The sequence below is a fragment of the Erpetoichthys calabaricus genome, chromosome 1 (assembly GCF_900747795.2).
Source record: "Erpetoichthys calabaricus chromosome 1, fErpCal1.3, whole genome shotgun sequence".
NCBI lineage: Eukaryota > Metazoa > Chordata > Cladistia > Polypteriformes > Polypteridae > Erpetoichthys > Erpetoichthys calabaricus.
Genome location: NC_041394.2, coordinates 256,299,859 through 256,323,475, shown reverse-complemented (window position 1 = coordinate 256,323,475; position 23,617 = coordinate 256,299,859).

The window sequence follows — 23,617 nt, the reverse complement described above, 5'->3', positions numbered from 1 at the left end:
TTCTCTGCCCTCTACTGCATGTATCATCCGAATCAGTTATTTTTGTGCTAATTTTCAAAGAAATTATGTATAAATAATCATTAGAGAAATTTCAGCTGTGGCAAATCCATTTATAGGTCTTAAAAGTGTACTTTACATTTCATATGAATTCATTAAAGAAATACATTTTCATCCAAATCATTTAGACATAGCTATATTTAAGTATTGTGAGATATAAGCTGTTCTGACCCATAAAAATTTTAAATGACAATTAAACACAGAAGATAGCAATTATATTTCAATAAGTAAATAGATCACTCAGCTAAACATACTTTTAATTCTTATTCACACTGTATTTACAAACCATTATCAAGTCAAGTCACCAGGGGCTTCATGTATAACTCCTTGCATAGAATTCATACTAAAACTAGAGATGTGTGTACACATAAAAAAATCAGATGCAAGCAAAGTTCTATGCACTTTCCCTTTACAAAGCCCAATCAAGTGAATTTTAACCCACATGCACTTGCCTACAGCCCCACCCCAACTCCTCCCAGAATTAAGCCTATTTGAATATGCAAATCAATATAAATAGCCCCTTCTGTTCAGTGTTTTGTTAAAAGACAATGGTAAAAGCACGTGTAAAATATAAGACGTTTGGTGAATCTCCACTGGTGTCCTTGCCATTTAGTCAAAAGAATTCTGCTGGATCTTCTTTATGAATGCCTTTAAGGATTTTGAAGAACCTGGATTAGGTCTGCACACAGTCTTCTCTGCTTGAGACAAAGCAGGTTTAATTATCCAGGTCTGTCTGAGTATGACATGTCCTTAGGTCCTGGGATGTACTTGGTTGCTCTCCTCAGCACAGCTTCAAGTGATGTTCTATTTTTTTCATAGTGTAGTGACCAGAACTAAAGTCGGTATTCCAGATGCAGTCTCACTAGTGCCTTATGTAGTCTAAGCATAATGTCACTCTTGCTAGAGTAAGATAGGTAAACAGTGCAGGCTCTAAAGGCAAGTGACATTTAGGAAGGAAAGCCAGCTGTGTAGACAAACAGGAATAGGACAACCAGCAATAGGCAGGCATTGGAGAGCAACACAGAATAAAACAAGAAGAAGATCTGCAGCCAGCCAATGAGTAATAGGATGGGATAGCTTACTGCAAAGAAAACATGTACTGTAAGAAGATTGCAGCTACTAAGAATAGAAATAAGATGGCTATAAAGACAAGCAGGATGTCTGGGTTGCTCGTTGATATTGTAAAATAAATAACTAGACAAAAAAAAAACCAGGAAGTTGCCAGTAATACTTAAAGAAATACAAATAATAAGAACTCAATAGACACTACCTCAGAGTGCAAGTAACCAGACAGAAACTAAAGATTAGTCAGAATCCTGCTTTTCCAGGTCCATGGGACAAGATGTCATTCTGTCAGTGATACTAACAGTTTCAGAGACTGGACTGGAGCCACTCAACAAGTCACGGCCTATAGGCGAATGACATGGATGCCCAGCCAGGTATGATCAATACAGTTTACCAGACAGGAATTAAAAAAGAGAAGCCCTAACAAGTTTTTAAAAGTGTTGCTTAATCCAGGGTCCAGTCGCTACACTAGAAAAAGAAGAAACTAAGTCAACTTTATTTCCTTGTGTTTGAATACAAACCAAACAAGAAAACATTTTTAAGGGTTTTGTGCCTGCAATCCTAGTTTTAAACATTGCAACACTGACTTCATTGATCTTTTTAGTGCTAACAATAATTACCCAATTATTTTTGTATGTGTTAAAACATATGTAATAATAACATTATTTCAAGATATGTAGGAAATGCAGATTATAAGAAACATTATAGTGCCAGCACAAAACAAAACATCTTCTAGTTTAATGCAGCCTACTTAGCTCCCTGTGATGCGCAAAAGAAGCACATGAGTTGAATCTGTAAATGCAGGAGGACTTCCAGTTTAGGTGCCCCGAAGAACGTCACTTCCGGTTCCAGCACCACAAAGAACATCACGTTCCGGCGCGCCGAAGAACATCACTTCCGGTTCCAGCACCCTAAAGAACGTCATTTCCTGTTTCGCCATGTCATTTCCGGTTCTGGAACTTTAAAGCTGCCATAGTTTTACTAAGAAGTCAGTTCAATTGTGGATTCCAATCTATGCACATCCTTTTGCAGCCAGGGATATTATATAGGTGGCTGCCCCAAGCCTTTTTTGAGTGTGTCGAGTCTGTTTATTTCACACCATATGTGAATACACCAGTGTTCCCAGTGGATTGCAAATGTAAAGATCCTTGAAGAAAACTATTTCATTGAAGTTAATTAGGAGTTGGTGGATACATTTCTGTATTATCTGGCTAACCAACATTGTCACGTCAAATTTTTCCTAGTCTTAGTATACAGTAGTCAGTGTGGACTTTCTCTTTCTTTGTTAATGGGGTAGCATGATCTTCATCTCTATTGTTCATACAAGGCATTTGCTTATTACCAGCAGTGTGTTTTTGCTTGTTATATTAAAAGTGACCCAGCTTGTTTTCTTATACTTAATGTTTACTGTCATTGTTCTTTCTGTTTAATATATTCCATTTGCTTTTGATGCTGTATGGTTAGTTGCATTGTATTCAGTTTATTGTTTTTTGTCAGGTGTGATCATTGTGAACCAAGTCATAGTTGTGGTGTGGGCAGAAAGTTATGTAAAAACTCTACTGCAATTACTGAGTAAATACGTCTTATGGAGCATCTGTTACCACAAAAGGTTAGAATTCCTTCTTTATAACAAGCTGCACCCACACTCATAAAGAAAACACTCACTCAGAAAATCTCACTTCAGCTCTCTGGGGACTCTCTTGGAGCACTCTGCCCCTGGGGAAAACTGTGCTCCCAGTTTGAAAAATGAGCTTCAGAAACTTTTCTCCGAAACTAAAAAGCTAAAGAGTGCTGTGTGCTAAGACTAGGAAAATAGTTGAAGGGACAGTGTTGTTTAGCCAGATAACACAGAAATGTATCCACCAACTCTTAGGTAACTTCAATGAAATAGTTTTCTTCAAGGCTCTTTACATTTGAAATCCACTGGGAACAATGGCATTTTCAAATATGTTTACAATCCTCTCCCTTACAGAAGAATTAGCTCTCAGTTTAGGTGGTGGGTAGCTGAGCACTGACAACTGAAACTGAAAATCTCTCTGTCAAGCCAAGCTGTGGGCCAGTGAGCTGAAAAGGCTATGAAGCAGACATTACTTCATGAAGGGAATTTTAGCATTTAAACTCTTGTGGCACAAAGAGTAGTGCTTTTCCTTATAAAGCTGCAGATGACACAGCACAGGGCCTAACTGAGATAATCACTGCACACCACAAAGGATCACGCAGAAAAGAGAAAGACTGCACTCCAACACAAGAAGAATCCTCCACTTGAACCTGAAGCAACAACAAAACAAAAACTCCTCACAAGATTGGACATCATCTTTAAAGACTTGGTATCATAAAACTGTTCATCTGTGCCAAGATAAATTACAACTCTAAATAAACAATCCAAAGAAACAGATAACTTACTACTGGTGTTATGTTTAAAAAATCAAAGAAACCAAGTAAGTAGGTTTTTATTTTTGGATCAAAGCCCCTGTTTGTCTCTTGAGCACAATCCCCCAATGGTTCCCTTGCTTTTCCCTAGTGGCAGCTTTTTGCTTCTTGTCCAAGTGACTGTTTTCCCTTGTGGAATTTGCTCTTTTTGTTGACTGACTCAGCTGCTGCCTTTCTGAGTAGTGGCTGTGGCCGGTTTGTGTTTTATGCTTTCTCAGGTAGTTGGTGAAGTTGTGAAGAAGCACCTCACTCATTTCTTTTCTGATGCTGTGTTCATCTCTTGTTGTAGCAGTTTAGTTCATGTTGGCCCATGCAACTTACTATGTGACTGTAATATTTGTTTTTTATCTCTAACTAGCTGTTTTTCTGGAAAAGGGTGACAACTTTGGAATTGCCCAGTCAATCTCTTTTTATGACTTGATCTTGGTTAATGAAGGGCTGTATTAGTGTTTATTTGCAAAAGGAAAAGAAGTAAAAGTTATTCCCACAATAAAAATAAAAGAAGGCTAGAGACACATTATGCCTGTGCTGCCTTCCCTGGGCACGTATATACCTCATAAAGGCTACCAGCCTAAATATTGTTTCTTCTGCCTTTTTCTTTTTTCAGCATGGGAGTAACATTTAATTTGTTTTCTTTTAGCTTTTAGGTCTGCTATTCACAAAACTTCCCTTTATACTTACTAGTAAAACAAAATGAAGCAGCTTTGCTTTTGAGTCTTTCTGGTGCATACAACAACAAAAGCAACATTTATATATAGGATAGTTTAATAAAGAAATGTAGCTGAAAGTACTTTACAACTGACAAATTACATCAGAAAAGAAATGGTGTCAAATGGTTATAGTGGTCAATTGGCCAGGAAGGACAGAAAAACAAAAACTTAAAAAGCAAAAAAAAAAAAATGTATGGTTTCCAAACCCAAAGAAATTATAGTTTGAATTTCTTATTTAAGAAAATTACTGCTCATACATTCTGTAATGCTAGTAAGACACTATGATAATTTATCTTGTATTTACAAATGGTCTGACCTAATCGCTAGAATTGATTCCTGAGGCACTGCATATTTAATGTCATGATGTATAATCACTAACACTAAAGAATTTTCTCCCTGTTGCATATGATTGAATTCTGTTTAAAGTACTAGCAGAAAAAACAACTCACTGTCTAAAGCCAATGTCACATTATGCAGCTTCTAGATGAAGGTTATGTGAGGCTTTTTGACTGCCGGACCATGTCAGTTTAGATGACTGAAAATGGCTGGGCATGTCAAATTATGCAACTGCCGAGTTTAAAGCACAGTTGTGCTTGTACAAAGAGTTTATGGGTAAAGTGTGTTTGGCCAGAATCTCAGCCCTTCTTTCTTTTTCCATTCTGTCATGATATGTAATACTGGAGATATCAGACAGACATTAGACAGTTTCTTCTCTGTAAGTGATGTCTAAAACACACTTGTTCCATATTCCTCGTCACTGAATTATATACGTTGTGCTTCCCAGATTAACATTCATTGGTTACACAGAGCCCACCCCTACGAATATTGTAGGAGTAAGACTGGTTTCAAGGGGATTAGCCAACAACTGCCTCCAACTCTCTAAGAGTATGTAAACTAATGAAGACTGTGACTGAAAATTGCTGGAAAATTGTAAATCATCTAATGTCACGTGGCCTTAAGGTACTTAATGAGAATGGTAAGAACTATAATATAAAATGCAGTGCCTAAGTCTAAGTACACAAGAACTGATGTTATTATGTGTATGTTATCTGTATTATTTAGCCATATATCATTAACCACTTTGACCAGTCAAAAGTTTTAGAACACCTCAGTTGTTCCAGTTTTTCTTGAAATTTAATCAGTTGAAATGCAATAAATGACCTAAAATGCTGAAAAGGTAAGCAGTAAACTGCCAGAGGTTTCAATTTAAAGTTTAGGTTTGCAAAGACTAAAAAAAAGGAAATTCCAGAATATTCCAAATGGGCCTTCTTCAGGGAACAACTAATGGGTTAAAACCTACAGATGTTCTGCAGAAAGCAAAGTAAATTAAGCCCTGCAAGTTGAAGCAAACAATTTACACAGGTGTCCCAACTTCTGTTGATTACCTAAAAACCTTCTGTATGTCTTAAAGCAGAGTTGGAGCAGGCTGTTTTCCGATACCCTCTGAAGTACTACTTGAACAATATTGCACTGTAGGAAGTTGTAAATTCCAGTGATAACGGCAAGAAAACATCAATTAAAACATGAAACGAGACAGAGCATTATTAGCCTTAGAAGTGTAGTCCTTTCATTTAGAGAAATTGCAAAGTGTCAGTGAGTATGATGTTGTACACAATCCATAGGCAATTGGAAACTGGAAGAAACTCTGATAGGAAGAGATCTGGCAGACCCAAAGTTACAAACCAATCGAAAGACATGTTTCTGAGAGTCACTAGCTTGTATGACAGTACAACAGCTTCAAGCACAGCTTAACAGTGGTCAATAAAAACAAGTCTCAGTTTCTATTGTGAAGAGGAAACTTGGTCCAGTCTGAAGTAGTCCACAGCTGGTATTTCTTTTTTAATATAGTTTTATTGATTTTAATTAGAAACAGATAACATTCCATACAGTCAATACAAAATTAACAAATTAAAGCAAAAATTCGAACACCACCCAAGAGAAAGAGACAGGAGGCAGCAACTGTAGCTACTCTATAAAAGGAGCAAGAAAAGAAGGGTATCCTTTTCCCCAAATGAAAGTTTATTCTAGAATGTAATTGAACAGATCCTCAAAGTGAGAATATGATTTTTACCAATTTCAAGTAGTACAGAATATCAGGTACCCACTGACTTAAGACTGGTGGGGTGGGATTACTCCAGTTGAGCAAGATAAGTCTACATGCTAATAGTGTAATAAAGGAAATTACAGTTTGTTTGTTCTTCTTCACTTTAAGACAATCTGGGAGTACACCAAACACAGCTGTTAAAGGGTTAAGAATGATTGTGACACTAAGGGTGTCCAATAGGCAGAACATGTGTCCCAGTGAGGATGGAGCTAGATTGCAATATTCACAGGATGAATCTTGCCTTGGAAAGATTTTGGACAATTTTAATTAAGATAAATGTGCTTGATAAAATATTTTACATTGAATAACTGAATGCTTTGTACATATAGAGCTCATGTGTATTCAGTGCATGGCTGCCTTCCACTCCTTTTCTGAAATATTAAGTTACAGATCCTTTCCCCAATTTACTCTGGGGTCTTTGAAAGGAAGATACTTTAAAATATTTTTATAAAATGTACAGATGCTATCTGAGTCTTCAAGACTGATCAGTAATTCTTCTGGAATAGAACAAGGTGGAAGGTAAGGAAAATTGGGCAGGTTCTGTTTAGCAAAGTTTCTAGCATGAAAGTAGTGGAGAAAGTGTTCATGAGAAATTGTATGTGAAGCATAATTATTCATAGGATGCAAATACATTATCTATGTACAAGTCTCTAAGTATTTTACTCCCGGACAATTTCCAAACATTGAATAGTGTATATGTTTGAGAAGGTGGAAAAAGATAGTTGTTATGTAGAGGTGCAACAGATAAAAGCTTTTCTGTCTTAAAGTGCTTCCTACATTGGTTCCATATTCTGAGAGAATAAAGGGTAATTGGATTTTTAGCGTAATGATGGAAGTTTGTATTAACTAGGGCAATGAGCAGGGAATATAAAGAAGTACTGTAAGATTTAATTTCTGTTGCAGACCAGGGGCCTCATGCATAATGCCGTGCGTAGAATTTACACTAAAACATGGTGTATGGACAAAAGCGGAAATGTGTGTACGCACAAAAAAATCCAGATGCATAAATCTGTGCTGATCTCCTGGTCAGCGTGAAAAGTAATGCATGCGCACGCGCCTGCTGCCCCACTCCAACTCCTCCCAGAGATTGTTCCTGCCTCCTGCAAGATGCTTGCTGTGCCATGCATGACTTTCGATGAAATCATTTATTGCAGCAGTACTGTCTTTTTCAAACGTACTAACCCCCAATTTCTGTCCTTCCTTTTCTTTCTCCAAATAACCAATTGCCACACAATCAGCTCTGTAATAGATGTTAAGCCATCTGTAAGCTTAGAACGCTGATTCTTCAAAACTTTTAAGGAACATTGAAATATCTTCGTAGTACATGTTTAATTATTCTATCCATCTATCCTTCCAGTATTGTGCCAGCCCCAGCAAGAATACAGCATGAGGCAGGAACAATCCCTGAACTAGCAATCGCTGCGACACCGTGTCCTCATATGTTTAATTATTAACAATATAAATTATTTAAATGATGTTAACATTTTATCTGTATAATGTAATAAACATATTTTGCTGCATTTCATCTTAAAAATGATATCGTCATCATATGTAAATACGCGCTTTACAAAGTGGTTCAGGTTGTGCAATATTATAACTGTATCACAAGTTTACAGTGAGGTAATTATACTAATAAGTACAAACAGTTCTATAAGGAGCACTTGATGGACTGATTGAGTGCGTTTATAGTTGTGGTGGGAGGCTGGGTTCCATGCCCGGCTGGGACACCCCTGCTGCATATGTTCCAGGGGAGCAACTATGGGCAGCTCAATACCTCCCCCGGTATGCTTGGTGGCAGCCTCTCTGGCCAGCGGTGATGCCTCAACAGCCCAATTGGAAATTGGGGTGGCCGCCAGGAGGTGCTGCAGGGATTCCACAGCCCAGCTGGACATCTCTTCAGCACTACCCGAAAGTGCAATTGGACCCAGGTGGTCAAGCACATGGAGCACTTCCGGGTGGGCTATAAAAAAGGACCGGCAACCACCAGTCTGGGCGAGAATCAGGAGGAAGAGGACGAGGTTGCCTGGGAGAGTGGTGGTGCCAGAGGAAGAGTGTTTGGTCTGTGTATATTAAGTGCTTGGTCTGTGTATATTAAGTGCTTTTGGGACTGTGTTGTGGCTGGAGGGTTCACGGGGAAGACGTGCCCTCCAGCTGAAGAAAAATAAAATTCTGTGTCTTTTTACACGTGCCTCAGTGTGAATCTGTGCCAGGTCGGGTATTATGTAGTGTCAAATTCAGAAGTTCTTGGGATGAAACTGTTTCTGAACCGCGAGGTCCGTACAGGAAAGGCTCTGAATTGTTTGTCATATGAGAGCAGTTCAAATAGTGCATGGCTGAGGCAGCGTGTGTTTGATGCTGAATACCGATAATTCTCTTTCCGATCAGCTGCTGTAGAGCTGTGATTCCACACTCAGATACAGTGGGATAAATATTCTGAGTGGTGCAGTGAGAGGAACAGAGCTAAAGCAGCTATGGTATTTGGAATAGTTTGGCCATTCCGTGGACAATTATATTGTTACAGGTTAATTACAATCAGATGCCTTAAACTAATAAACAATATGCGGTTAATTTCAGTGTATTTGATAAAGCCGCGTCAGAGATATGGATCTAAAAAAGAAAGGGAAACCACACCGGAACAAAAGCACTGCTTTGCCGTTGGGTGACGGCAGTTTGCAAAACCAAGAGGAGAACTTGCGTACACCAAGCATTTAGATGGTGTGAAAATGTGCGTGGCTTTACGCCAAGTTTAGGTTTTATACATAGCGATTTGAGTGTGGAAACGGTAGTACGCAACATGTTTGTGCGTATGCACCGTTTATACATGAGGCCCCAGGCTTGTGGATATTCATCAATTTGTGCTAATGTCCAGGGACCTCATGTATAAATGGTGCATACTCATAAAAATGTTGCGTATGTATGTTTCCACGCTCACTTGCTATAAAGTGAGCTAATCTAAAAGTAAACTTAGTGTAAAGCCACGCACATTTTCACAGCAGGGTCCCGCCTTGTGTACGAACTTTTCTGCTCGGTTTTGCACACTGGTGGCACCCAGCATCAAAGTAGTGCTACTGTTTCTGTGGTCTACTTTTCTTTTTTAGATTCACATTTATGATGGGGGTTTAACCAAATACACCAAAATTAATTGCATATTGTTTACAAATTTAATTCACTTGATTGTAAGCATTCTGTAACAATATAAAGTTGCACAGAATGGACAAACCATTCCAACTACTATGGCTGCTTTAAGGTTGTTAGAAGACATAGCAAATGGAAGAATTACAACAGAGCACATATTTACAGATGATGACAACTGGCTTCTAAGACCATTTAGATTTTCAACAGCTATCATCTTGGAGCTGTGTGCTGTAACTGGTGCTGGCTTTACAAAGGCAGACTTTGGGGAATTATGCTCTACTTGCTCCTTTACAAGTTCTATCCACTCTCAGGTTTTTAGCTAGAGGAGCTTTTTAATTTAAACTTGCTGACCGATCGGGTATTTCATAGTCATCACTGAGTCGCGCCATGCCAGCTGTATAGGATGGTATTATCCACTTGTCATCCAGATATATAAGATTTCCTTACACTGTGGCTGAACTGACAAACATAAAAGTGCAATTCACAGCCACAGCCGGTTTTCCAAATGTCAAGTTACATCAGCCAGAGATGAATCGCCAAAATTAATGAGCTGGCATTACATCATATATAGCTGGAAAATCTATAAAAACTGCAGCTCTACACAGTCGCAGGTGCTTTTTCCAACTAGTGCCACAAAAGACAAGCAATCCTTTTAAGAATAGCGAGTCACCTCAAAGTAAAGAACAAAGTAAGAGAATCGGTCCGTTATGGTGCTCGGTGCCATCTGGGAGAAGTTGGGATTGGGTTGTAGGCATGTGCAAATGCATTTCACGATCTTTGGGATTTGTAAAGGGAAAGAATGTGGAACTTGGCATACGCACAGAATTATGCATCTGGATTTTTTTGTGCGTACGCACATTTCCACTTCTGTCCATATGCCATGTTTTAGTGTGAATTCTATGCATGGCATTATACATGAAGCCCCAAGTCTTTATAGCCCAGTAATTAAACTGAAAATTGGGCAGTACCATGTCCCCTTCTGCTTTTAGGTCATTGTAAAGTCGCCCTTTGGATGCACGGATGTTTCAAATTCCAAATAAATGAAGTTATGGTTGAGTCTAATTTCTTAAGAAATGATTTGTTGACTTATATGGGGATGTTTTGAAATTGGAAGAGCAGCTTGGGAAGGATGATCATCTTAACAATGTTGATTCTCCTTGCTAATGTAAGGTGGAGGGTAGACCAACTAGTCATGTCTTGTTTAGTTTTTTCCATGCAAACAGAAAAATTCGTTGAAAGAGAGCTTTATATTTACTTGTAATATTAACCCTAGGATATTTAAACTGATCTTCTAAGATAAATGGGAAGGTGTCTAGTCAGATATTATGTGCTAGAGAATTCACCAGAAAAAGCACGCTTTTATTCAAATTATTTTTAAGTCTAGATATCTTTTGAAAATCTGCTAATGCTTTTAGGACTTCTGGCACAGAAGTTTATGGGTCAGATATATACAGTACCATATCATCTGCACATAGTTATATTTTATGTTCAAGTCCTCCTCTGAAAATTCCCTTCATCTCTGATGCATTTCAAAAGTATACAGCCAATAATTCAATGGTAATTGCAAAGAGCAAATGTGATAAGGGGCATCCTTGTCAAGTACCACATTCTAGTTTGAAGTTATCTGAAATGATGTTGTTAATACGAACCGAGGCTTCTGTACTACTACAAAATAGTTTGATCCATGCACATATGTTTGGGCTGAACCCAATTTTGTGCACCGTGGTGAATAAATAGTCCCATTCAACCGATCAAATGCTTTTTCTGCATCTAAAAATAATAAGATCTCAGGGGTGTTAGATACTGTATAATGGGTGAATATATTATATTAAACAAACGCCAAACATTAGAAGTTAAGTGTCTGCCTTTAAAAATTCCTGTTTGGTCTTGTGATATTATAGAAGAAAGCACTTTCTGAATCTTTCTGGCTAGAACTTTGGAGAGTATCTTGACATCATTATTCAGAAGAGGGATTGGTCTGTATGATGCCCATTGTAATAGGTCCTTGTTCTTCTTAGGAAAGATGGTAATTAATGCTTGGCAAAATATTCAAGGTAGAGTTTGTTGTGTTTAGTAGCATTGCTAATAATAGTGAAGCTAACTTATTTGAAAACTTTTTATAAAATTCCACTTGGTAGCCATCAGCTTTCTGCTTTTCCACTTTGAAGTGAGTATTATAGCATCTAGTAATTCTGAGAGTGTCATAGGTTTATCCATTTCCACAGCACTAGAGCATCTAGCTGTGGTATTGCTAATGAATCAAGAAAATCATTAGGTGGTGCCTTATCTTCTTTAAACTGAGTAGAATATAAGGACTTATAGTACTCTCTAGATGTGTAGTTATGTTTTATCTCTGTCTGTGCTGTTAATTGCTGTTATTGCATTACAGACTTCCTGCTTGTGGATTTGTTGGGTTAAGATCTTATTGGCCTATTTCCGTGTTCATAATAATGATGTTGCGGTTTAAAGATAAGCTGTTCCGTTTGTTTAGTAGTCAAGAGTTTACATTGTAATTGCAAAACCTGTCTTTTCCTATACAATGCCTCATTTGGAGACCTGGCGTATTCTAGATCTGTTCTGGTAATTGGGCTGATTAACTCAGACACCTTCTTGGTTTCCAGTTTATTTTTGTGAGAAAGATATGAAATAATCTGTCCTATTAAAAATGCTGTCAGAGTTTCCCCAGAGTAAACCTGTTGAGATCTCTGAGGTTGCATTTGTCTCAAGAAAATAATCAATTTGCTTGGATATGAACTCTGTACAGTTCTCATCCGCTAATGACAGGGGGTTAAGTGTTTAGAACGCAGTAATTTGAGTTCCATGATCGGAGGGGTATATTCTCACATTAGGGTTAGATGCAAATACATTTTGGAAGAAAGCTCTATCATCCGCATTAGTTGCATAGATATTAATCAAAATCATTTTAGTATTAGATAAATTACCATGACATATTGCCCTTTAGAATCAGATATTGCATCTGACACTACAAATAGGATAGTTCTATGTATTAAGATTCCCACGGCCCTGGTTTTCTGTGTATAGCTAAAGTGAAAAATTTGGCCATACAACTTTTTATGAAACCAAAACTAGTCCTTGCTTAATAAGTTCTCCTGTAAATATACTACCTTGGCATTTAGTTAAGTGTGAGAGTATTTTCGTTCTCTTTAATTCATGATTGAGACTCTTGACATTCTGGCTCGCAAAGTTCACTGTTTGGTCATTGAAATATTTCTTCTGAACTTTTGTTGACATTTTGTTGTCTTAGGTTAAGGTAGTACGTTGTACATACGATAAATTTGACATGGATTTCATATTATTGCCAAGTGATACAGCTATGAAGTTTACTGTTATGTTGTCACTAACAGTTATTGGGGATATGGGAAAAAATAGAAATAGCATGGCTCTGTTCCTGTCATCTCCTAGAAACCCCCCCTTTGTTCCTCTTCATGTGAGGCAAGCCAAAGCAAAGTCCTGGTCCTCTGCCATGCCAAAATAAGGAGCATGTCTAGAGCAAAATGAATCCCCCCCAGCAGCGGTGTGAAGAAGGTTAAAACTCATGAAGATACAGTCCAAATACAATAAACTAATAATATAATCTTCAAACAGTTCAAATATAATAGACCATGGGTATGATGTTAAAGAAAAAAAAATAAATAAAATTTACCAAAAAGACAATAACTTGTTACTTTGTGGTAGCCAAAGTCTGCAAATAATTAATGAAAGAAATTTTAATCTAATAACTGAAGCTTAAACAACAAATGTTTACTTTTTAGTAAACAACTGGACAAGATGTAGCGATAATTGGCCAATATGTGCATATATAATTAATGAAAGAAATATCAATATAATATTTGCAGCTTAATTGAAGAAAAAAAGGAGAAAAGGGATGGCCAAAAAAAGAAGTAAAATATAAAATAAAGTAAAAAAAAACAAAATATAATATATAGTTACGGCAAATTTCACTTTATAAATGCAAAAAAAATGCAAGCTTCAAGTAGAATCTTCTTTGCCTGCCAGAACACGGTGTGACTCGTGATTTTGTGTTTCAAAAGAAAGTTGTGATCAGTCTTCTCAGCTCTTTATTTGCTTTATCCAGAGAACTAAAAATGTAAAACTGATCTTCAATAACCAATAATCTTCAGTTTGGCAGGGTAAAAGAGGCTGTATCTGATTTCAGCTTTATTTAGGTGTCATTTAACGCTGTAGAATTTGGCATGTTTAGCTGCTGTTGCAGGTGAGAAATCTGGGAAAATATGAATGCAGGTATTTTCGAAAATAATCTCGTCTTATTGTCTGAGAAGGGGCATGAGATTTTATTTGGCCTGTAGTTTCTCAAAACTGACAATTAGGCTTTTTTGGTTTGGAGGCATTTGATCCATGTATACGGTAAGCTACAGAGATCTTGATGTCCAATTTAAAGTTGTCTCCAGTTACTTTAGAAAATAGTACAGCAATGAATTTCACTGGGTTTGGACTTTCCCATTTTTCAGGAAGACCTTGAATTCTGATGTTGTTCCTTCTATATCTATCTTCCAGTGCTGCCAGTTTGTCTGTGAGTACTTTTCATTCTGATTTTGCAGCCGTTGCTTTTTTTCCTGTGGCAGAAGTCCATTGTTCAACTATTTCAATATGGGTCTAGAACGTTTGTTTGATATCTTTAAGCCGAGCAGCAAGTACTTTAATTTTACTCTCTAACTTACTTGTATTTTCCTTTATTTTTTTCATCAATATTTTGTAGCATTTCTGTAAAGGTTATAGATTACATCTTGCCTGAAGAAGGGACCTGAGTTGCCTCGAAAGCTTGCAAGACAAGTTATTTTCTTTTTAGTTAGCCAATAAAAGGTGTCATTTTGCTTGACTTTTCACTACATTCATAATGGCTAACATGGTACAATACCCTAGTACTGTAAAGATTATAGTAAAACTTAGTATTTTAATGTTGCTCCAGGTCTTTCATATCCTTATGCAATTTCTCATTTTTCTCATTTAGGACCTTTATTTCATTCTTTATTTCTCTATTTTTCTGCTTTGCATCTCACCTTACCATCTCACCATCATTTACGTTCCCCCTGAGCGCGGTGACCATTACCTTTATCTCGGAGAGTGCGTTTCGCCCTTCCCTGATCTCCGTAAACAGAGTTGTGAATTCAGTAGGGGGTGATGTGGCAGACTCATGGGGAGAATTAGCTGAAGTTGACAGTGGGGATGAAAAGGCCATGCTCAGCTCCAATAATCATCCTGGAGTTGACGAATACTCCTTGCCCGTCTCACTCTCAGTTTCGCTTCCACTAACATGCTCTCAGGTTGAGCCGATGCTGCTAGGTCAGGTCCTGACAGGTCTGTACTTTCACTCGTCTGTTGGAGGCTGAACTGTGAACTTGAGGCTGGTTTTGACTTTGATGTGGCTTTTATTGCCTTATCCTTTTCCTTCTGAGCCTTTTGTTTTCTACTCATGCTTATTTGTACTTATAATATTTAATTAGTATTATTAAATCCCCTCAGGATGAATAAATACAGGATTTCTTGAAATTATCTATATAAAAAAAGGTTAAAATAACACTGTTGCTAACGGAGCTTCCCCTACAAGTCCATCTCCAACAGTGGACGAGACCAACCCACAGCTGGTACGTCAAGGCCCTATTTTGTCCTTTAAGGAATGGCTTGCTTCTGCTACCCACTACTTGCCCTATTAAACCTGCATTACAAAGTCCCCCACACTGCTTTCTTGTGACCAAGAGACTTTGACAAACGTAATAAAACTATCATTATCACACCCATCTTCACACATGGTATAAGTAAAAATTGCATTTTAGTTATATTTACTCGTGTGGATCGCCAAGGAAAGAGAGGCGGCGGCTTGGCAAATATTTACTCAAACTGGTTAAAATGTAAGGATGTCAGTTTTGGTAAATTCAAATCCTTTGAGTATCTCGCCGTTGTTATCCATGGAGATTCTCACGTTCTAGTATTATCCGTGTATAGACCTCCAAAATTCAACGTGTCTTTCTTTGAGGAATTCTTGACTTAATGTCAAGTTTAATTACGAACTGACACACTCTTAATAGTCGGCGACTTTAATTTTCATATAGATAATCAGTGTGACCAAAAAATAAAAGAATTTATGAACCTCCTGGACTCTTTTGATTTGAGACAGCTTGTTAATCAGCCTACACATAAAGCAGGTCATACGTTAGACTTAGTAATTACTAAAGGACTAAAAGTTGATATAAAGCAGGTCATTGATATTGGTCTATCAGACCATTTTCTTCTACTTTTTAATATAGAAATAATGATAGAAAACACTCATGAGAAGCATATTGTTAAAAAACGCTTCTTTGACTCATCAGCAGCTTTTAAACTTACAAACGTTCTAAGTAATCAGTCCATTTACAGTGCCAACTATAATAGCGAGGATAATGTAAATAGTAAGGTGGAAAGATTTAATACAAAAGTGAGAGCTGCTGTTGACATAGTTGCACCTGAAAAGACAGTTGAAAAATTTTCTAGCATTGTTATACCATGGAAGACCCAAAGAGTGTCTGATTTAAAGAGAACATGCCGTAGAGCTGAGCGTAAATGGAGGAAGACTAAACTAACTATCCACTATGAAATATTTAAAGTTAAAATAACAGAATACAATAACACAGTCCGTCTTGAGAGGCTCTGCTATTTCTCTAAGATTATAAATAACAATGCTAGTAATCCCAGAGTCTTATTTTCGACGATTGATCGTCTGTTAAACCCAGGTAACTCAAAGGAATGCTTCCTAAGTACTTCCAGTAAAACCTGTGAGGCTATTGCTGTATTTTTCAATCAAAAAATTAATGATATTAAAAATAACATAATATATCTCCTCAACACTAAGGATCCTCCTAAACCCCAGTATTCCGTTATAAACAAATTAAACTCTTTCACTAGGATAGATTTACCTGATTTACATAAAATAATTTCTCAAATGAAGCCCTCCACCTGCGTCCTTGACCCAATACCATCAATTTTTTTCAAAGAGGTATCGGGCGTGCTAATTGATAATGTTCTTGACATAGTAAATTCGTCATTAGATATGGGGGTCTTAAGACTGCTGTAGTTAAACCCCTACTTAAGAAAAATAATCTCATCCCCTCTGATCTTGAAAATTTTAGACCCATCTCTAACCTACCTTTCTTAAGTAAAATTCTAGAGAAGGCAGTCATTATGCAGTTAAATGAGCACCTCAATAAACATGCTATTCTTGATAAATTTCAGTCAGGTTTTAGAACAAATCACACACAGTGCAGAAACTGCACTTGTTAAAGTAGTAAATGACTTGCGGGTAAATGCAGACAGAGGTCGTTTATCTGTTCTCATCCTCTTAGATCTGAGTGCCGCATTTGACACCATTGATCACAATATTCTTAGAAATCGCCTTAGTCAATGGGTGGGCCTCTCTGGCAGCGTCTTAAATTGGTTTGAATCCTACCTGGCAGGGAGAAAATTCTTTGTTAGTTGTGGTAATTACAACTCAAAGACACATGATATCCTATATGGTGTTCCACAACCCTGGGTCCGCTGCTCTTCTCAATCTACATGCTTCCATTAGGTCAGATTATGTCAGGGCACAACGTGAGCTACCACAGCTATGCTGATGACACACAGCTGTATTTATCAATTGCACCTGATGACCCCGATTCTATTGATTCACTAACACAATGTCTAACTTGTATCTCAGAATGGATGAATAGTAACTTTCTCAAGTTAAATAAAGAGAAAACTGAAATCTTAGTGATTGGCAATAATGGATACAATGAGGCTATTAGAAATAAACTGGATACATTAGGATTAAAAGTCAAAACGGAGGTAAAAAGCTTAGGGGTAACTGTTGAATGTAATCTAAATTTTAAATCACATATTGATCAGATCACTAGAACAGCATTTTTTCACTTAAGAAACATAGCAAAAGTTAGACCTCTTATATCATTGAAAGATGCTGAGAAATTAGTTCACGCGTTTGTTTTCAGTCGACTAGATTACTGTAACGCACTCCTCTCAGGACTACCCAAAAAAGACATAAATCGTTTGCAACTAGTGCAGAATGCAGCTGCTAGAATCCTAACCAGGAAAAGAAAATCCGAGCACATCTCTCCAGTTTTGATGTCACTACACTGGTTACCTGTGTCATTCAGGATTGACTTTAAAATTCTGCTTATGGTTTATAAAGCCTTAAATAATCTCGCCCCATCTTATATATCGGAATGTCTGACATCTTATATTCCAAATTGTAACCTCAGATCCTCAACTGAGTGTCTCCTTAGAATTCCAAGAGCAAAACTTAAAAGAAGTGGTGAGGGGGCCTTCTGCTGTTATGCACCTAAAATCTGGAATAGCCTGCCAATAGGAATTCGCCAGGCTAATACGGTGGAGCACTTTAAAAAACTACTGAAAACACATTACTTTAACATGGCCTTCTCATAACTTCACTGTAAATTAAATCCTGATTCTCTGTATATCCAATTCATTATAATAACTTTTAATGGTGGCTCTTAAATCTGTACTAACCCCTACTCTCTCTTCTGTTTCCTTTTCCGGTGTCCTTTTGGTGGTGGCTTGCGCCACCAGCATCTACTCAAAGTACCATGATGTTCCAACAATGATGGATGGATTAAAAGCCCGAAGTCTGTATGACCATCAGCATCAAGTGACTCTGTGAGAACCCTAACTACAAAGAGGACTGTTTCATTTATGTTAGGTAGAATGCCCAGAGGGGACTGGGCGGTCTCGTGGCCTGGAACCCCTACAGATTTTATTTTTTTCTCCAGCCTTCTGGAGTTTTTTTTTTGTTTTTTCTGTCCACCCTGGCCATTGGACCTTACTCCTTTTCTATGTTAACTAATGTTGTCTTATTTTAATTTCTTATTTTGTCTGTTATTTTTCTTTTCTTCATTATGTAAAGCACTTTGAGCTACTTTTTGTATGAAAATGTGCTATATAAATAAATGTTGTTGTTGTTGTTATATTAATACAGTACATTTCTATTATTGATTGATATTTGCATAGAGGACATATTCTTGTCATTTATCTTGATGATGTAAGTATACTCAATTAAGTTATAAAGATGGAAGGACCATTTTCAATTTTTGGTTTCACAGTTTGGTATTATCATCAGTTAAAATATTGGACAACTATACTGAAAGATCAAAAATATTATCTCCATTTTATAAAGCAAAATATTTTTTTTATTTTATCATATTGAGGTAAAGACTCATGTATATTCTGACTGATTAGGTAAAGGTTACATTGCTTAGTTTCTCAGGGCATTAGTAAATTAGAGTCTCAAGAAATTACTAGTCGAGCACTTCCACTTGATTTGTTCTGGCTACTAGCTAATTACAATTGGGTCATAGCTAGAGGGAATGACTGTTCAATATTTCGAAGTATCCTCAATAGATTTTGATTTAAATTACTGACTCAATTATATTATTATCATTTTCCTAATTATCAGATGTAATGGCCTTTGCATGAGTAACACAGCAGTTTAAATGAAGACCAGTCAGGTGACTGAAATTTTACTTTCAAGTCAGTCAAGAGCAGTAGTGCTAATTGCCACTTGCATTTAACAATGAAGTATTACAATAGGAAGATTTATTAAAGGACAGTTGGAATCATTAGAATTCAGATGAGGCTTTTTTAATCCCTTTACATCTTCCATCTTTGAAATGCAGGGGATTAACATGCTTTGGAGTCATTCTAACATTAGAAAAAATACAAGAGTAAGTAATAGTAACAGTATTTAAATGAGGTATGCTTTCTGGTAGCTACAGCTTGAAATGCACAACAAAAAAATTAGTTATTTAGGGAGTCAAATTAAAACTTAATTATACATTTGATTGCAAAAATTTACAATAATAGCATATTTACTAAATAGAGTGATGTCTTAAAATGGCACTTCCCTTACCTGCAATATGCTGTTGACACCTAAACTGTATTCATTTCGCAAAGACCATAAAAGTACTTTAAAAAGAATTGAAAATTGTATCATACAAAGAATTACAAGGTAACAGTTGTATGTTTTTGGGTTTATTGTGCCTGATGCCTGCAGAAATGATCAGTAGAATTATTATTTGATTAGTGCTGGTCACCAAGATGTTTCCAATTAATATAAAATAAAAACATTTTGGCTGTGCTTAATTTGTTATCATGCTTTTTTCAAAACTGAAAACAAGGAAGCCACTAGAAATGGTCTAATTTTATTACACTGTAACATGTATTCTTGTTTTTTATGTTTCTGCTGCTGTATGTCTCTGAATTTTCACATGGGATTAATAGTTTATCTAATCTAATCTATACATAAATATCATGATCCATATTTCTTTCTTGCTCAATTTAAGCAAGGTAATAATCTACACTTGATAAAGCTTACATTTCCCTGGCAATAAAAAAGGTTTTAGTTTACAGTGTGTTACAGTTGGCACTTCCTGTAATATCAAACTGGAGAAAGCTATGAAGAAACCTAGCACAGTGCTAAAAAAGACATTTCATAATGTTCTGTAATATTCTGAGGAACCTTAAAATAACCTAAGCCACCTAAAATTGAAGACATAGAAGGAAAGGGAAGCTTTTTACCAGAGGTGGAAAGTCAAGATGCTTATAAACAAGTATTTAATCTGGAAAGAGGATTGATGTGTCATTCTTTGTCACCTTTTGCTGAATAAAAGCTGCAACAGGTCACACTATATTGTCTACCATTGCAGTACTATTAGATTCTAGGCATAATTAGTATTTTTTAACATATATTTAGTTCTTATTCAAGTCTTTTGTTTATTACTATTATTTGCCATTTTTCTTTATATTAGCTCATTTGGTGGCTGATTTGATGATTTTAGTAACTACCTTTAGGTTGCAGGAGTTGCTAGAAACACAGCTATTGTCACTGGGCATAGATGCAGATGTTTTAGTGTGTGATATAATGGTGATCATTTTATTTAAGAACAAATGTGACATTGACAAAGTGCCCTTTCTGAATGGGGATTGCTGAATTTAACAAGAAAATCTATTGAAACAAAGAATTTCAGGACCTTAACCTTGAAAATATTTAACAATTGTGATTTTAGTTTTCTACAGGTTTGCTGTGTTTTTACCAATGTTTGTTTGTATGTGGTACAATTTCAGACTAAGAAGCCACTCTGACAATTAATACTCATTGTTTTAAACAACAGTTATTCAAAGGGCCTCTAAACCCTCCTTCACCTGATAAACAGGAATCAAATGAATCCGCATCCACCCTTGCTCTGCAGTGAAATTCCTTTAATGCAATAATACCAGCACTGCCAAACTATTATGACATGCTGGACTCTCAACAATACCATTTCAGTATACCAGAAACATATCCGATCAGTCTTCATTGCAGAAACTTTAATTTCTAAAATGAAGCCTACTACTTTTTCCTTAGACCTGGTACCAGATAAACTAGTAAAAAGCTCAGTAGATGTTCTTGCAACACCCTTTCTTAGCATTATCAATAGTTCATTACTGAGTGGCACAGTTCCTGATGAATTAGAAGTGTCAGTTATTAGACTACTAGCAAAATAAAATTTAAAATTTTAAATAATAAACTCAGGGAAATTATACCAATAATTATTTGTTAAGGATTTCTTTGTATACCATGTTGTCAGTTCGCCCCTCCGGTTGTAATATGACCAAGTTGTGCACTGAGCTTACTCTTGAGCATGCAACGTATAGTTGGCCATGTGAAAAGCAAATCAAGAACAGCAAGACCGCGCCAGCTGCGGAGCTCAGCTCGGAGCGAAATGAAGTGAATGAAATGAGGTGAATGGGAGGGGAGATGATCACGTGACTCCAACACCCGCCTTAACTCTCCATCCCTCCACAAACACAGTCTCTCGGATCACAACTCTCCTTTATATATATAGATAAATAGCAAAATACCCGCGCTTCGCAGCGGAGAAGTAGTGTGTAAAAGAGGTTATGAAAAAGAAAAGGAAACATTTTAAAAATAACGTAACATGATTGTTAATGTAATTGTGTTGTCATTGTTATGAGTGTTGCTGTCTTTTATATATATAATATACACACACACACACATAAACATATATATACATATACATATATACATATCTACATATACACATATCTACATATATATATACATATACACATCCACATATATATACATATATACATACACATATCAACATATATATATATATATACACATACATACACACACACATATATATATATATATCTATACTAATAAAAGGCAAAGCCCTCACTGACTCACTGACTGACTGACTGACTGACTCACTCATCACTAATTCTCCAACTTCCCGTGTAGGTAGAAGTCTGAAATTTGGCAGGCTCATTCCTTACAGCTTACTTACAAAAGTTAGGCAGGTTTTATTTCGAAATTCTACGCGTAATGGTCATAACTGGAACCTGTTTGACTGAATCACTCATCACTAATTCTCCAACTTCCCGTGTAGGTAGAAGGCTGAAATTTGGCAGGCTCATTCCTTACAGCTTACTTACAAAAGTTAGGCAGGTTTCATTTCGAAATTCTATGCGTAATGGTCATAACTGGAACCTGTTTTGTGTCCATATACTCTAATGGAGGAGGCGGAGTCACGTATCGCGTCATCACGCCTCCTACGTAATCACATGAACTGAAAACAAGGAAGAGATTTACAGCACGAGTCGGGAACGAAGGTAAATGACGTTAATTGTTGACTGTCTTTTAATACTGTGTACTTGTTGAGTGTCTTTTAATACTGTGTAAGCATACATATTAACACATGTGCAATTAAATGTGTGCAGTTACGGGGTGATTTCTCAGGCTTAAAAGCTCGCCTTTTATTAAAAAGGTAAATGCAAACTCTTTTCATTCTGAAGGGCACAAACCACGTTAGATTTCAGCCGTTAAACGCGCAAAAATGTCAGTACACCAGATAAATAAGCGCAACATATTATCAGTTGTATTGTATGCTTACAATACATATAGAAATGTGTTAATCGTTAACTAATATTATGGGATGGTGTTTTTCGACTTGCGCCTTGATTTAAACGATTGCATGTCTTGGTGGGTTTGCGTAGCTTATTGTCAATATCTTTACACCTCTTTTTAAGACTTAATTTAAAAAGGTTTTCTTTTCTTCTTAATTCAAATTTAAAAGCAATACTTCACCGCTGCAAAGCCCCTCTAGCGCTGACGTCCGACGTTCGATTACCGTAAGCGAGTGCAGTGAGTGTGTACGCCTGATGAGCCAAGAATAAGGGGGAAACAGGTGTTGCGTACTCTTTGCATTATTTGACAGTAAACTATTTTCATCCATTCTATGATCTGCTTCTCACAACTGAAGGCATCGTGGCTGATGTTACCTGACTTGCTGGCCAACCATAAGCGTTACCTGGTAGGTAACCACCCACTCACTTCACTCCAATATGGGAATCGAACCTCGGACGTCAGCGCTAGAGGCGAAGCCCCTAAAATTGCGCCATGGCGTGTGGTTCGTTTATTTGACAGCATGTAGATCGGGGTAATTACATTCACGGCATTCGTAGTCTGATTCACAATCTGATTGTATGGGTGGTTACCTACCAGGTAACGCTTATGGTTAGCCAGGAAGTCAGCTCGAAGTGATCACTCGAGTGAACGCAGCTTCACAAAAAAACAGATCCTTAACAAACTGTTATTGGTATATTTTCCCTCAATTTTAAAAGGTTTCTTTTCTTCTTAATAAAAATTTAAAAGCAGTACTTCGCCGGTGCGAAGCGCGGGGATTTGAGCGACTGACGCATACAGACATATTCATGAGTGCAGGTACTTCGGAAAGAAAGCACCGTGTAAACCTAAACTTTAAATTAAGTTCATAGACCTACAAAAGGTTGCCATTGATTTGAGGCAAGATTGCTTTTCTCATGTACAACTATACGTTGCATTCTTAACAGTAAACTTGCACAGCTTGGTCATATTACAACCTGAGTGCTGAACTGACAACGTCGTATACAAACAGAACTATAACAATCATAATAAACAAACAAAAAAAAAAAGCGAAGAACCCTTGGATTTAATAAAAAGGCTCTTTCCTTGGCGAAGCAAGGAAAAGGAAGACCTTATATGGCG